This window comes from Dromiciops gliroides, chromosome 3 (assembly GCF_019393635.1).
Source record: "Dromiciops gliroides isolate mDroGli1 chromosome 3, mDroGli1.pri, whole genome shotgun sequence".
Taxonomy (NCBI): Eukaryota; Metazoa; Chordata; class Mammalia; order Microbiotheria; family Microbiotheriidae; genus Dromiciops; species Dromiciops gliroides.
This window is the reverse complement of record NC_057863.1, coordinates 279,075,286-279,092,730: the sequence shown is the minus strand read 5'-3', so window position 1 is coordinate 279,092,730 and position 17,445 is coordinate 279,075,286. Positions and strand designations below refer to the sequence as shown.

The 17,445-nt window shown below is 41.2% G+C and overlaps 1 long non-coding RNA gene across 1 annotated transcript in view; it reads left to right on the top strand.

The window, feature by feature from the left end:
* The window catches only part of LOC122748621, a 141,877-nt gene that overhangs the window by 106,125 nt on the left and 18,307 nt on the right, over positions 1-17,445 (top strand). The window contains exon 4 of the long non-coding RNA XR_006355627.1: positions 4,730-4,824. This is a non-coding gene — a long non-coding RNA (uncharacterized LOC122748621). The remainder of the gene's footprint in view (positions 1-4,729; positions 4,825-17,445) is intronic.

Here is a 17,445-nt window from a genome sequence, read left to right as displayed (position 1 = left end):
TCATCCTGGTGAAAAGAGACACAGTAGCACAAATATTACTTGAATATATGGTAGGTGTGTTTGGTTTGCCCATCTCTGAAGGTAGTAAGCAATGGAAAGGTAAGGCTTCACTTGTGCTGTCAACAGCACAATTAACTAGGGTTCATGGATTGTTGTTGTTCGTCCTTCATTCTGGAAGAGCACCAATGACATCAGGAGGGTGATGTCTTGATGTGCAAGTGAATTAGATTTAAGTGAGGCAGAGCTGTGCAAAGTCAGCAGCCTTCCTCCAGAGTCATCTGAGTTCAGTGGCTAGGCATAGTTCAGGATGACTGGACATAATGCCAGATGCAGTGAGAGAACATGACTTTTTTTTTTTGTTTGTTTGTTGTTTTTTTTACGGGGCAATGAGGGTTAAGTGACTTGCCCAGGGTCACATAGCTAGTAAATGTCAAGTGTCTGAGGCTGGATTTGAACTCAGGTCCTCCTGAATCCAGGGCCAGTGCCTTATCCACTGCACCACCTAGCTGCCGGAAACCATGACCTTTTTAAGCTCTTTCCCAGGTTTCAGTTACCCATTCAGTGATTTCAGGCTAGGTAAGAAGTGAGGCAAAAGACAGCCTAGTTTGCCTACTCAAAAAACAAACAAACAAACAAAACAACAAACCCAACTAGAAAAAGAAGACCCTCAGAGTTTCTGGCCAGAACAGAAACAATTGCTATTTATATTCACTTTGAGACATGAAAATCCAAACTATTTCATGGATATAGAGGATATGTGAAAGTACATTATACTATTGAAAAATGACTCAGAGGAAATGGTGGGTGTTCTTAATGACATTAAGGGAAGGAGAAGCTCTGTAATTGGAGAGGAAATTTCTGTGAGGGTATTCAGAAAGACCAAGTTGATATCCTGATACTTGGATGGAAGAAGACCATAGAAAGACGGCTGCCCACAATTGTTAGGGTGTTAGCAATGACTAAAGCAGTGAGCTTCCCTAAGGGGTTCTTTGCCTCAAAACATCTCTCTCTCTTTGCCTCTCTGTCGTTTGTGTGTGTGTGTTTATTTGTTATATATGTATATACATATATGTCTATATTGCCTAGTGTTATGACAGATAAAAGATCACCAAATGTTTGTCCAGTTAGTAGTTGGAGAAATGCAAAGTAAAACAACATTTATTTATTTATTTATTTATTTGGTGAGGCAATTGCGGTTAAGTGACTTGCCCAGGGTCACACAGCTAGTAAGTGTTAAGTGTCTGAGGCAGGATTTGAACTCAGGTACTCCTGACTCCAGGGCCGGTGCTCTACCCACTGTGCCACCTAGCTGCCCCTCAACTTTTATATTTTACCTTACCACTTGCAATTTGACAAAGATTATGTAATACATGAAGCATGCTTAAAACTGATTTGTCATTACTATACTAACCAGTATGACAAACTTCATACAATCAAAATTTATTAATCAACACACGCAAACAATACAAACATCAACCTCTCCAGGAGCAAACCACCAACTTGATTCCTCTAGGAATCAGTAAGCCTGACTCATACCAGAGCTTATGACAAGCTTTCCTTTCTGCCCAGCTGTAGACCATGTATTTCCATCTAAGATGGTGCTCTGGCAAGTCTTCATCAATCAGCACTGCTCTCTAGTGAAAATGGGATGCTTATGGGGGCAGCTAGGTGGCGAAGTGGATAAAGCACTGGCCCCGGATTCAGGAGAACCTGAGTTCAAATATGGCCTCAGATACCTGACACTAGCTGTGTGACCCTGGGCAAGTCACTTAACCCCCATTGCCCTACAAAAACCAAAAACAAAACAAAAAAGAAAATGGGATGCTTAAATCTCCGAGTTCAGAGAGTGTGTAGGAGTAAGTTCTGATGGCTACTGTCAGGGAGAGGCCTCTGATTTTTTTTTATGGTTCTAGGAATATTAAAAGTTACAGCTAAGTTCTGATGGGTAATCAATTATATAAGCTTATAAGGAAAAGAAGTTATCAATCAAAGCTTTAATTTCCTAACATCATTAGTGAATGTTCATCAGTCATTTACCAAATTTGGAGGATACATATGTCATTAGTAGTTGTTCACCAAATTGGCAGGACACTCATATCATTGCCAACCATACTACTCAAGTCCTTTTCTTATTGCAGGAAAACAACTTACATAACTACTTCTTAGTCTCAAAATAGAGGCTTAAAACAAAATAGAGTCGAAATAGAGTCGTTCATCCTACAATAACATTTATTCCCACTATGTATTAAAAAAACCAGAATTGCCAATGTTAGAAGGAAGACGGGCACACTAATACAATGTTGATGGAGCCTTGAACTGATTCAGCTGTTCTGGATATCAATTCAGAATCATTCAAGAAAAGTTAACTGAACTCTTCTTACCCTTTGACCCAGCAATCTCATACTGGTGCCCATAAATTGGGAGATAGGTGAATATGAATATGTACTTGGATAGGGTAATTAATAATAATTAATTCAGATTATTCATTGGAAGGACAAATACCAAAGCTGAAGCTTAAATACCTTGCCCACATAATAAGAAGACAGGAAACTCCGATGCTGGGAAAGATGGAAGGTAAAAGGAGCAGGGAATCAGATGAATAGATCGTGACATGGTAGCAGCCAACATGAGTTTGGACAGACTTCAGGAGATAGTGGAATATAGAAGGTCAGATGTGCTATGGTCCCATGAAGTCACAAAGAGTTGGACATGACTAAACCACAAACAACAACTTGGATAGCAACAGTCAGTAATTCTCCAATATCTATGTGCTTGAACCCCTGGAGAACTCAGCCCCTCCGATTTCCTAAGTGAGATTAGATGAGAAGCTACTTAAGACTGTTTACCTACAAGGTGTCTTCTAAGAACCACTTCTTAAAGCCAAATAACTCTGACCCTCATTGATTGACCAGCAATAGGTCCCAGCCCAGGTCACATTTTGCCATTGTTTGGCCTCTGTGTGGTTCAGAATGGGCATAAATAGCAACCGATTCTCTCTCTCTCTCTCTCTCTCTCTCTCTCTCTCTCTCTCTCTCTCTCTCTAGTGGGGCAATGAGGGTTAAGTGACTTGCCCAGGGTCACTTGACACAGCTAGTAAGTGTCAAGTGTCTGAGGCTAGATTTGAACTCAGGTACTGCTGAATCCAGGGCCATTGCTTTATCCACTGTGCCACTTAGCTGCCCCCCAACTGATTCTCTTTTGGCCAGAAACCCTGAGGGTCTTCCCCATCTCCTATTTACTAGGTAAAAGAGGCCTTTCTTTGCCTCCTTTCTTACCTAGCCTTAATCACTGAGAGGGTGTTGCCTCAGGCAAACTGAGACCTGTGAAAAGCTTTAGCTTAAAAGGCCAAGGTCTCTCTGTGCATCTGGGCCATCTCCAGTCATCCTGATGTACATCTTGCCACTGGACCCAGATGGCTGTGGAGGAGAGAATGAGGCTGGTGACTGTACAGCCCTGTCTCACTTAAATCCAATTCACTGCAAGTCATGACATCACCTCCCCTATGTCAGGGTCCTCTTTGAGAATGAAGGAGAAACAAAAACTAGATGAGAAGCTACGTAAGAGGGGACTATGAAGATGGTGTGTGAGAGGGTGAGACAGGGGCCTCAAGAAGGTGGAGACAATGTTGCCCCACGATACCCACTTCTCCAGACGATGCATCACCCATGAGCATGTTGGCAGGAAGGAAAATGCCAAGATGGTAAGAAAAGGTCTGTAACCAACCTATGTGGAAGCTCTGTGGAACAGATGTGGTATGTCTGGCTCTGAAAACAAAATGTGTGACATCCTCCTTTCCTGTCCCTGGCTTTACCCTGACACTTTTTTTTTTTTTTTGGTGAGACAATTGGGGTTAAGTGACTTGCCCAGGGTCACACAGCTAGTAATTGTTAAGTATCTGAGGCCGGATTTGAACTCAGGTCCTCCTGACTTCAGGGCTGGTGCGCTCTATCCACTGCGCCACCTAGCTGCCCCTTTAGCCTGACTCTTAATGTCTCCTGGGAGAATTATAAGTCGGTACCCCCATATTACTATGGGTTTCTTATGTGCTTGTTTTACTTTCTGTTTTGACAAAGAAACTGTTTTGTTTCAAAAGAAATTGGTTTCTCTTAGTGTAGCCATTCATTTAAGTACTGATTTGTGTACTTGATTCCCTTGGGGAATGGGCCGGTAATAATTACATCAAGGAGGGAGGCATGGTCAGCCTGGTGCACTATTGTACTGCCTGGAGGCCTTCTCCTGGTACAAATTGAGGCCTCAGTGTAGCAAAGAGATTTTATTCATATACATTTGTTTGTTTGTTTGTTTTTGGTGAGGCAATTGGGGTTAAGTGACTTGCCCAGGGTCACACAGCTAGTAAGTGTCAAGTGTCTGAGGCCGGATTTGAACTCAGGTTCTCCTGAATCCACGGCCACGATCTATCCACTGCACCACCTAGCTGCCCCATATACATTTTTATAGCTTCCCCAAAGCTGAGAGAATCTCAAGTTCTTTAATTGAAGAAGAGTTTGTAAATAATCTGCCTTAGCTTTCTGAGTCAGTTGCTTTTAATTTAATTTAATTTTTATTTTTTTGGAGGGGCAGTGAGGGTTAAGTGACTTGCCCAGAGTCACACAGCTAGCAAGTGTCAAATGTCTGAGGCTGGATTTGAACTCAGGTCCTCCTCTATCCACTGTGCCACCTAGCTACCCCGAGTCAGTTGCTTAAAAGCACTTTCTCTCCTCTTACCTAGTTGGAAAAGTGAATCACCTTCTCAAGGTGTGGAGCCAAAGGTCTTGCTTGGAGGAAACATGCCTGAAAGGAAGACCTGGAGGATGCCAAATGAAGGTAGGGGCCAAAAACAAGGCATAACTAGCTTTGCTTACCAATCTTTCATCTTTTATTCCACTAACAATTAAATTCAATAAACGTTTATTGGTTGTTCAGTTGTTTCAATTGTGTCCAACTCTGTGACCCCATTTGGGATGTTCTTGGCAAAGATACTGGAGTGGTTTGTCATTTCCTTCTCCAGCTCATTTTACAGATGAGGAAACTGAGGCAAATAGAGTGAAGTGATTTGCCCAGGGTCACAGCTAGTAAGTGTCTGAAGCCGGATTTGAACTCAGGAAGATGATTCTTACCGACTTCAGGTTTAGCACTCTGTCCACTTTGCTGCCTGGCTGCCCCACATATACAGCTACTATTTACACACATAAACACCTACCATGTGCCAAGTACTGTGCTAAGTGCTAAGGATACTAATAAGAAAAAAAAAAAAGAAAGATAATCCCTGCCCATAAGGAGTTTAGAGTCAATGGGGGAGGATGACAACACATGAAATGAAGGTATGATGATGATGGTATGGAATTATGACAGGGAAATAGGTGTCGGAGGTCCTTAAGCATTCCTCTTTACAGAATTACACCTCACACACAATCCAATTAGAATAAAATGGTCTTTTATTTAGACACTAGAGAAGGTGACCAGGAGGAAGTCAAAGACTTCACCTCCAGGGAAGGAGGTATCTTAGAGACATCTTGCTCATCCAACAGAAGAAAGGCAAAAGCTTTTATAGAGGATGGATGGTGGGGGGATGGATGGAGTGAGCACCTGACTATGGAAAGTTCCCTTTGGGGGTAAAGTAGGGGAAGGATTCCTGAGAGTCAGGGAGAACTTTCTTTTAGAATGATAGTCCTGATCTCTGGAGTTATCTCGGTCTCCTAGCTCAGGTAGGAGCCACACCTAACTGACCTTCCGGCTATAGAATTTAATCTCCCCTTACTTCATAGGTGTGTCAGTACTGATAGCCAGCTGGCCAGTTTAAACTTTAATAGTCTATTAATTCCTCAGTGTCCCAACCCCATATCAGAATCCTAGGAGTGTAGCTGGTAGCAAATGGTTGGAAAACACTACTGGAAGCATACCGCAACTGCTTGAAGTGTCATGAAATATTATTGTGCAATAAGAAGGGCCAGATAGAGTTAATTCAGAGAAATGGAAAAAGGTTTGTATGAGCCAGTGCAGAGTAAAATAAAAATATTCATGGTTACTACAACAGTGGAAGTGAAAAGATGGATAAAAGGAAGCCAAACACTAAACAAATGAAAAACCATTAAGTATCTGTTCTTGGAGAACAGATAATGAATGCCCCTCCTCTTGGCAGAGATGAGGCACTGCTAGGGCAGAATGTTGTATATATTTTCATATGTGGTCATTGAACAGAATGGTTTTGCTCAACTTTTCTTTGTTACAATTTTTTGTTTGTTATAATCAGGAATAAAATAAAAGAGAATGAGGCATAAAGGGCATAGTTCCAGAAATGGTTGTGCTGTAAAAACAAAATGTACCATTAAAACATTTTAATGTAAAACACTTATTTAAAACATTTTATTTGTAATATATTAAAGAATCCTATGTCAGCTGGTAGGGAGTTAGTTTATTGTGGCACGAGTAGCTCTTTCATCAGGGCTGCTAAAGAGGGCATGAACAGAGAGCAGAGAATGTAGATGGACCAGTCTTCATGATTTGGATCCCCCTCTTAGAGCCAGAATACTTAGCTGGGTTCAATTAAACATAAGGGGAAGCCAACAGAGGATGGCCATATATGGCACTAAGTTCTCAGCCTACATAAGAGCCTGTTGGGACTAGTTCCCAAACATGGGAAACTATGGAGAGGTCATCAACCTATCCAATTTAAACTAACAAGAATTTATGAAGCACCTACATTGGGAGAAAAAAAAAACACCAAACCCTGTCCTAGGTACTGGGCATGCAGATAAAATGAAAAGCAGACTTCTGACCTCAGGGAGCTTATATTCTACTACTTTCTTACATACTTCCTGGTGCCCAAGAATGAAGATAAACATAAATAAAACCAAATACAGAATACAGGGCCTAGGGGCAGCTAGGTGGTTCAGTGGATAAAGTTGGATAAAGCACCAACTTAATTGAGTAGAAGACAGAGGGGCAGGGTAGATCAAGGGGATTAGTCAGTAGGAGATCAATGAGTCAATAAGCATTTATTAAATGTCTACTGTGTGTCAGGACCTGTGCTAAGCTGTAGGGAGACAGATACAAACAGATACAAAAGTGAGAAAGCTCCTGCCTGTAGGGAACATAGATTCTGGTGGGGCAAGGCAGGGGGGCGGGGGTGGGGGGTGGGGAGAGGAATACGACTTGTTCACAGATGAGGAAAAGCAGTATATATATATAAATGTATATATTAAGTGTGTAACTATGCAAATGAATACAAAGTAGTTGGGCAGGGCGTACTAACAACTAGTTTAACTAGTTTAAGCAGAAATGTCTTTTTTTTTTGCAGGGCAACAAGGGTTAAGTGACTTGCCCAGGGTCACACAGCTAGTAAGTGTCAAGTGTCTGAGGCCGCATTTGAACTCAGGTCCTCCTGAATCCAGGGCCAGTGCTTTATCCACTGTGCTACCTAGCTGCCCCCAGAAATGTCCTTTTTAAATGTCCATTTAAGCTGAGACTGGAAGGGAGTTTCTAAGAGGTAGAGATGGGGAAGAAAAGCATTTAGGCATGGAGGACAGTCTATACAAAGGTCTAGAGGTGGCAGATAGAATGTTGTGTATGGATGGACCTATTGCCATGTTGTAGGTATCTCTTCCTACAACAAATATCCTGCTCAGGGTAAATGAAAGTGGCTATTAGAGCTCCCAGTATCATAGACTTAAGGACTGGAAAGGACCTTAGAGATCCCTAGTCCAATGTTGTTATTTTACAGATGAGGAAACAGGCTAAAAGAAGGGAAGGGACTTGCCAAAGGTTGTACAGGTAATAAGTAGCATACCTCTGACCCAGGAGTACTGGAACTAGCTCAGGAGAGTGTATTGTTGAGATTTCAGTGTGAGCATTTATACTTTGTAGCAAAATCTACAATCATGGCTTGATTGATTGTTTTGTAGATTGTCTGGACTTAAGAAAGTGATGGAAAATTTGTTGATAACATCAATTTTACTTAAAAGCTTATCATGGGGGCAGCTAGGTAGCACAGTGAATAGAGCATCGGCCCTGGAACTCTCTGGCCTCAGACACTTAACACTTACTAGCTGTGTGACCCTGGGCAAGTCACTTAACCCCAATTGCCTCACTAAAAAAAAAAAAGCTTATCATGTGTATTTTTCTTTTTCTGAGCTGCTTGTTAAATATTTACCAATATATCCCTGCTCTGACCTCCTGTTTATGTGAATATAGTGATGTGACTCCTGATCTTTGGAGAGAACAGATATGATGTTAAATGTATGCATACAATGTGGAGCTGTTAGCAAAACTTCTTTGGGGAAAGACACATGGTTCAGCAGTCTTTAAAAGAGTGAGAATGATTTTGGAAGTTGCAGACATGTGTGAAATTGACTGCTCAAATATCCGATTTCTAGCTTGTCTTTCTTAAGACTTCAGAGATTTTTCCTTTGGGTGAGATCAAGGCCTTTCACTTGGTTTGAGAGAAGAGCTCTCACTTACAAATAGAAAAAAATAATTCATTCTTATATATTTTCTTTGGTCATATTCTAATCTGTTTAAAGTCTCCAAATTCTCTTTATCATTGCCTTGGATAAATTGGTTTATTTCCCTTATATGATCAAAATCTCTTGTCATTCTACATCTCCTTCTGCCTCAAAACCTCAAACCCTGTTTTTATCCAAACTGTGACCTCTGAACCCTTTTCCACTCAGTTCTTTTCCAGCCCTTCATTCCTATACTAGCTATACTTTCTCCTTTCCTCATCTGGAACATGGGGTGAACCAATTCATCTCTACACTGTCTTTTTTCTTTAGTCCCCTATCTTCTTATCATATGATTTTTTTTTTTAGTGAGGCAATTGGGGTTAAGTGACTTGCCCAGGGTCACACAGCTAGTAAATGTTAAGTGTCTGAGGCCGGATTTGAACTCAGGTACTCCTGACTCCAGGGCTGGTGCTCTATCCACTGTGCCACCTAGCTGCCCCAAATTTTTATTTATTTATTTATTTGTGTGTGTGTGTGTGTGTGTGTGTGTGTGTGTGTGAGAGGCAATTGGGGTTAAGTGACTTGCCCAAGGTCACACAGCTAGTAAGTATTAAGTGTCTGAGACCAGATTTGAACTCAGGTCCTCCTGACTCCAGGACCAGTGCTCTATCCACTGTGCCACCTAGCTGCCCCCCCCTTTTTTTGATGAGGCATTTGGGGTTAAGTGACTTGCCCAGGGTCACACAGCTAGTAATTGTTACATGTCTGAGGCCGGATTTGAACTCAGGTCCTCCTGAATCCAGGGCTGGTGCACTGCGCCACCTAGCCGCCCCTCTTATCATATGATTTTATCCATCTAAATCTCAGTCTTGGACCATAACCACCAGCCCATGCCTTTAGTCCTACACTAAAAATCTGACACACATGCTGCTGAAAGAAGTTAGAGAAAATCATGAAACCATGCTGACTGGGTCCACAACTAGGTTATGTTACATCACCTTGATTGAAGATGGAAAAAACTTTTTTTTTTTTTGACAGACAGACAGTAGTCACAGACTATACTTTACTACCACAATTGTTTGGAATCTTCAAATAAACAAGAATTACATGGGATACAGGATGAGTCTGATGACTTCTTTTTTTTTTTTTTTGTGGGGTAATGAGGGTTAAGTGACTTGCCCAGGGTCACACAGCTAGTACATGTCAAGTATCTGAGGCCGGATTTCAACTCAGGTCCTTCTGAATCCAGGTGCGGTGCTCTATCCACTGTGCCACCTAGCTGTCCCCTGATGACCTCTTAAGCTCTTTCCAAAATGACTTCCACGAGGGCTGCAATATGAAAGTGTAGGGAGGAACCACATGGGCCAGAATCAGGGATCCTAAAAGCATGGAAGTACTGAAGAATCAAAGCAACTGTGCACTTTAACTTTAATAGCTCTGTTTGGAATAGGCCACAGAAACAGAAGAGTTGAAAAAAATCAATTAAATTCTTCTTCTCATAATACTAGAAATCCTTCAGCAGTGATTACAGTTAATGGCAGGACTGCTCTTATGATGTCATGTTATGATGTAATAAGTGACACTTCTGTAGTGTCTTAGTATGTTCCTCAAAACAACTCTGTGAGGTCTATAGTAAAAGCATTACATTTTTACAGTTGAAGAAAGTAGGAGCAAGGTTGAAGTCCATTGTCACACACTGAGTCTCCTGACTCCAATTATCTCCTTTCCTCAAACAAGCTTCTGAGGTAGACAGGGTACTCCTATGCAGCACATGGAGGTTAAATGAAAAAATTCCCAAAGGCCACACAGTATTAATGGTACAGCTTAGGGTAGACTCTACTGCTCTCTCCCTCCCATCCAGTGACATAAATTCTTAGGATTAAGAATGGAAAGAAGTGGGGCAGCTAGGTGGTACAGTGGATAGAGTACCAGCCCTGGATTCAGGAGGACCTGAGTTCAAATCTGGCCTCAGATACTTGACACTTACTAGCTGTGTGACCCTGGGCAAGTCACTTAACGCCAATTGCCTCACCAAAAAAAGAAAGAGAAAGAAGGAAGAATGGAAAGAATTTCAGATCATCTGAGCCAACCCTTCTATTTTACATGATGCAAAAATCGACTCAGAGACTCAACAGTAGGTACTAAAAGCAGCATTCAAATTCAGGTCTTTAGGCTCCAAATTCGTTGTTTTTGCCACCACATGTAGGTGAAATCAAGGGACATGATATATAGGGTAAATACACTGGGATGGGAATCAAGAAACCCATAACCTAGTCCTAGTTTTATCTTGTGTAACCCAGCGCAATTTCAATTTCTCTCAACTTGTTTCCTCACATGTAAAATCAGGGGGTCGAACTGGATAATCTATATGTTCTTTTCCAGCTTGAATATTTTGTGATGTTTGTGATGTTCTTGGACCTTTCTCCTTGGAAGGTTTGTTTCTTTTCAATGGATGGTCAGTCACTGTAGTTGACAAAGTAACCCGCCACACACACACACACACACACACACACACACACACACACACACACACACGCCCTTAGAGGTCAGAAGTGTAGAGTTAGTATTTTTATGTGGATAACTGGCATTTAATGCTCTTATGTAAAACTATCCATCACAGTCATCTGTGTTTCTGTTTCAGCCCCTTAGACTGAAATACAATGTAACAATACATGGAACATTAAATGTTTACTGTGTAAAGCACTTGTGCTAAATTGAGATAAAACTCCTATCCTGGAATAAATATCAGTTCAGATGAAGGTAGGAGGCCATCTCTTATCCAAAAGTCTTATTTCCCCCATGGTCTAACACTGGGCTTCTTAAACTTTTTTCACTCGTGACCCCTTTTAGCCCAAGAAATTTTACTTGACCCCAGGTATATATATAGGTATGTAAAATAGGCATACATAACCTTTTACTGTTGCCAAATTTTTTATGACCCCCACAATCAGTTACGTGACTCCATATGGGGTCAAGACTCACAGTTTAAAAAGTTTTGGTTTAGCAAATGTCAAATTAATTATAGTCTCTGATCCAGAAGCATATTGCTGGGTTTAAAAGGGTTGGGATGGGTTCGATGTTGTGGTATTCTCATTAAGTATCTGTCTTTGGTTCTTGCTGAACCTAGAATTTGGCTCATGTCAAGAAAAGGTAATGAGACTAAACCCCAAATGCAAATACTCAGGCCAGTGACAGAATATAGGATATGTTTATTTAACCTGATAAAAATACACAAAAGATGTGCACCCAAACTCTTAAATGAGCAAGACAAAACTGCTCTAGTGAATCCTACTTCCAAGACATCTAGGTGCCACACCTCCCTGCCAAGGAAAGCACTTGTTTTGTGTGCTAAAGAATCAGGCAACTCTCCCCTCTGAAGAATCCCACCTCTTCAAGGTCCTACACATTCATTCAGACTATGTAATACTGTATTATATGTGATATACTGCGGTGTATGGGGTGGTCAGGGAGGACTAGCACCCCTGGCGTGAGGGCTTGCTGAGCTCTTTTCAGAGCTCATTTGTCTTTGGTATCTACTTGACACCCAACTCTCACTTTTTTTTTTTTAAGTGAGGCAATGGGGGTTAAGTGACTTGCCCAGGGTCACACAGCTAGTAAGTGTTAAGTATCTGAGGCCAGATTTGAACTCAGGTCCTCTTGACTCCAGGGCCGGTGCTCTATCCACTGCGCCATCTAGCTGCCCCCCCAACTCTCACTTTTGACTCCAAGTAGCATGGGTTAAACTATGTTGAGGGTAACCAACAGGCCTCAAACCAGTTGGTGAGTTAGGGAGATGTCTATCCAAAGCATGTGAAGACTTCCCCTGGCAGAATGGGTAGATGAGAACAATTTGTTCCATTGGTCACGAAGGTGGCAGAAACAGATGCTTGTGAAATGCTTAATGCTTTCTTAGACATGGAAGGTGTCCGGCTCATCCACTGCATCCCAGGCCATCACCAGTTATCTTAAGTTTTTGCCCTGCCACTGGACTTCAATGACTCAGGAAGAAAGAGTGAGGCTGAGGACTCTGTGTAACTGCCTCACTGAAATCCAATTCACTGCAAGTCAAGACATGTCATGGGTCCTCTTCAAAAATGAAGGACAAAGCAATTCTTTTACATCTCTCTAACTCATTTACCACACGAATTCTTCCAAACCTTTCGTTGAGCCCTAAACCTTTTAATAGGCTTCCTCTTCCTCTTCCTGTTCAGGTGAGAACCTTGTCTTTTATTTTACTGAAAAACTTGAGGTTACATTGCTGAGAGCTGCCTCTTCTCTATTCCTCCTCATCTCATATCACTCAGAGGTATTCTGTCACTATCCCTTCATCCCTGTCTCACATGAAAAGACAGACCTTCTCCTTATCAAGGAAAATCCTTCTACATGCACAATTGATACCATTCCTTCCTATCTTCTCCAGCATATTGTTCTCTCCATCATCCCTACTTTCTTTCTTTCTTTTTTTTTTTAGTGAGGCAATTGGGGTTAAGTGACTTGCCCAGGGTCACACAGCCAGTAAGTGTCAAGTGTCTGAGGCTAGATCCGAACTCAGGCACTCCTGACTCCAGGGCCCGTGCTCCATCCACTGCGCCACCTAGCTGCCCCCTTACTTTCTAACTTATCTTCAATCTCTCCTTTTCTTCTGGTTGCTTCCCTGCTGCCTAAAACATACCCAAGTCTCCCTCATCCTCAAAAAACCCTTACTTGTTTTGTCCATCCCCACTATATCTTTTCTCTCTTGTGACCAAACTCCTTAAGAAGGTTGTCTATAATTCATTCCTCTAGTTCTTTTCTTCATCATCCTCATCATTGGGCAATGAGGGTTAAGTGACTTGCCCAGGGTCACACAGCTAGTAAGTGTCAAGTGTCTGAGGCCGGATTTGAACTCAGGTCCTCCTGAATCCAGGGCCGGTACTCTATCCACTGTGTCACCTAGCTGCCCCCTCCCTCTATACTTTCATGGGCCCTCTTCTCTTCCCCATCTCTATTTCTCCTCATCTCATTAGTCCCCATGGTTTCAATTATTATCTCTGTGCTGATGATTCTTCGATCTATTTATCCAACCCTAACCTCTCTCCTAACTGCCAGGCTCAAATTTCCAACTGCCTACTAGACATCTCAAACTAGATACCTCAAAGACATCTTAAACTAAAAATGTCCCAAATTTAATTTATTATCTTCCTCTCAAACCCTACTCTCTTCCAAACTTCCCTGTGTTTTTTTTTTAAACAGTAGTTAAAGGTACCACCATCCTGCCAGTGACTCAGATTTATAATCTAGGCTTCATAACTCTCTCTTAGCTACCAATTCCAATCTGTTGCCAAGTCCTATCAATTCCACCTTCTCCATCACATATACCTCGTTTTCTTCTCTGACACCACCACCACCACCTTTTTTAAATTTCATTCTATTTAAAAAAATTTTTTTTTTAGTGAGGCAATTGGGATTAAGTGATTTGCCCAGGGTCACACAGCTAGTAAGTGTTAAGTGTCTGAGGCTGGATTTGAACTCAGGTCCTCCTGACTCCAGGGCCAGTGCTCTATCCACTGTGCCACCTAGCTGCCCCCCCACACTCTTAATCAGACCGTTATCACCTTATACCTGCACTAATACAATAGCCTGCCATAGTAGGTCCCCCTGCTTCAAGTCTCCACTCCAGTTCATCCTCCACTCAGTTGTCAAATTAATCTTCTAAAATGAAGATCTGACCATGTCATGCCCCCAACCTCCATCCAATAAACTTCAATGGCTCTCTATTACCTGCAGGATCAAATATAAAATTCTGTTGGCATTCAAAGCCTTTTACAACCTGGCTCCCTTCCACCTTTCCAGTCTTCTTAAACCTTTTTCCCCACTCCACACTCTTTGATCCAGTGACTCTGGTCTTCTTGTAGTTTTTTGAACAATACATTCCATTTTCCCACTCTGAGTATTTTTCCTGGCTAATTTCCATTAGACTATGAGCTTCTCAGAATGTCTTTTGTGTTTCTTAGTATCCTCAGCTGTTAGCACACTGATTGGCACACAATAGGTGTTTAATAAATCCTTATTTTCTGACTGACTGACTTGCTGTTTGTCATTTTTTAAAAAATGTGCAACTAGCTTTGGTAAGAAAGAGTATAAACTAAAAAAAAGAGTATAAACTAAAGGAAGTGTATAAATAACCAGAGAAGCCAATCTCAGGAACCTGACTTGTACCCCTATAATAGCATTTTTTTTTTTTTTTTGCAGGGCAATGAGGGTTAAGCGACTTGCCCTGGGTCACACAGCTAGTAAGTGTCAACTGTCTGAGGCTGGATTTGAACTCAGGTCCTCCTGAATCCAAGGCCAGTGCTCTATCCACCGTGCCACCTAGCTGCCCCCCCCCCATAATAGCATTTTGTTGAGACGTAATAGATCTAAATCTAGTCTGTTACCCCCTTGAAGACAGGTGAAGAGGAGAACAAGAACCCATATATTACCCTTCTCCTGCTCCCCTCAAGTTGGATATTGCAATCTTCCTTGTAGAGGGGGTGGACCAAATTCTAAGGATAGCTATCCATGCCATTCCTGAGCCATAGTCTATATATTTATATAAGCCAATGTGGACATGCATATTTTGCATGAGCTCACATGCACAATCTGACATTTGAAAAAAAACTTACTCAGCTTGAGGAGTGTCATTAAGTAGGAAAACCAGAGGAGGAAGTAGTTGTGATTGTCTTCTAAGCTTAGGAACCACTTCAGGTTCTTCAAGGTCTAGTTCTAGAGTTCTAGTTTTAGATCCTTCCATTCTACCTAGCATTTATCTTCCCTTCATCCAATCATCATCTGTTCTATAATAAATCCCAAGAATTCCTTCTCCTTATTGAAATATCACTTTGGACTTACAAAGAAATGTAGGTAGGCTAAGATGGTTGGCATAAGATATATGATTTGGTAGGGTGCTTGCAAATATAGGAATGTGGCCTAGGTAGATTGTCAGTTTCCCAGTCCTGGAGAGCCAAGAAAATAGGGTTCCTGAAGTGTTAAAAGTTTGGTGGAATGTTGTTAAAGAAGCCAAAGGATATCATAATAGACTTGAATTTATCATACTATTGCTGAATTCAGTGTCCCCCCACCCCCACCCCAAACGCTTTTCCCTTCCTCCCCCAGCCTAGGTTAGATTCCTTGAAGGTCCAGTTTTGTAAATATGTTGACATGGCTCAACTGGTCCTGCAAGTAAGGTTTAAACAGAAGGGAGTGCTAGTCTAAGATGGAGATTGCTACCAGATCCCTATAATCAGGGTATAAGTATAGCTTGTTGTTCTTTTGTATGAACATCACTGGAATGTCCAGAGGAAAACTGAGTAGCTGGATAAATCTTTTTTTACTGTTTGATATTGAAATAGACTTAGACTGGGGGAAGTTCTCAGATATAGTGAGAGGATACTGCTATCTGGTTGAGACTATGACCCCTTAATCTCAATCGGTCATATAGCCAGCTGAAGGGACAGATTCTTGGCCTCACTGGTGCCAGTGATGATAAATTCCTGTATCTTCTGGTGAAGTTCTAGGAAAACACTGACTGAGCATAACGGATTGGCTATGGCAGAACAGGAAGAAGTACTAACAATAGTTAGGGAATATGGACAATATTTCTCCAAGTTTCATATGTTTGGGAAGTTTTAGAAGCTCAACCAGTAACTCCCCTGGAGCTATCCGTTCTTGGTAGCTTTGTATTAAGGTACATTTCATGGGCTCAGGTGAAATTAGCTACCACTTACTGATTTCTACCATCATAGGCATTTCTTGGATGGGGTGGGGGTGGTACATTAGAATTCCCTTAGTTGCAACAGGTCCACAAAATTTCTGGATGTTCCAGTGGTGTCATGAAGTAGAAAGAAGACTGGACTTAGAATTAGAAGATGTGAGTTCAAATTCCTTTTTTAAAATTTCAAGTCTTATTTAGAATTTTATTTTCCCAAATTACATGTAAATACAAATTTTGACATCAATTAAAAAAACAACAACTTTGTGTTCCAAATTCTCTTCCCCCTTCCCCAAGAACTCAAGCAATTCAATAAATACAAGCTATATATAAGCAGTCATGCAAAACATTTCCACATTAGACAGCTTGTGAAAGAAAACAGACAAAAACAAAACTTCAGATAAAGGAACTAACCAAAAGAAACCATGCTTTAATCTATATTCAGACACCATCAGTTCTCTCTCTGTAGCTGGACTGCATTTTTCATAACACCTTCAGAGTTGTCTTGGATCATTGTATTGCTGAAAATAACCAAGTAATTCACAGTAGATCATCTTGTAATATTGCTGTTATTTTGTATACAATACATTTCATATTGCATCAGCTCATGTCAGTCTTTCCAGATTTTTCTGATAGCATCATGCTAATTTTTTTTTTTTGAAACTACATTTATATAGTACTTTGTTTTGTTTTTGCAGGGCAATGGGGGTTAAGTGACCTGCCCAGGGTCACACAGCTAGTAAGTGTCAAGTGTCTGAGGCCGGATTTGAACTCAGGTCCTTCTGAATCCAAGGCTGGTGCTTTATCCACTGCACCACCTCACTGCCCCTATATAGTACTTTAAAGAAAGATTTCCTTATAATAAACCCATGAGGTTGATTCTTGCAACAACAGTAATAGATAACATTTATATAGTACCTTATACCTGACAAAGAATTTTCTTAATAGTAGCCCAGCAAGGTAAGTACCATACATTTTATCATCATCAACCATCATCAAGCAATCCTCCTCTTCATCAATCAAACCTCATCTTCATCAGTTAATCATGATCATCATCAATCAGTCCTCATGTCAATCCTCCTCAACCAATTCTCCTCTTCATCCAATCATCATCAATCTATCCATCAATCAATCAATATCATCCTCTTATATTACTCTTGCCTCTGCTTCAAAATGTTTTTCACAGTTACTGTTGCTAACTGTATTTCCCTCCATTCTCTTCCCTCCCCTTGTTATTTACTCTAATTTCTATCTTCTTTTACCCTATCCCTCCTC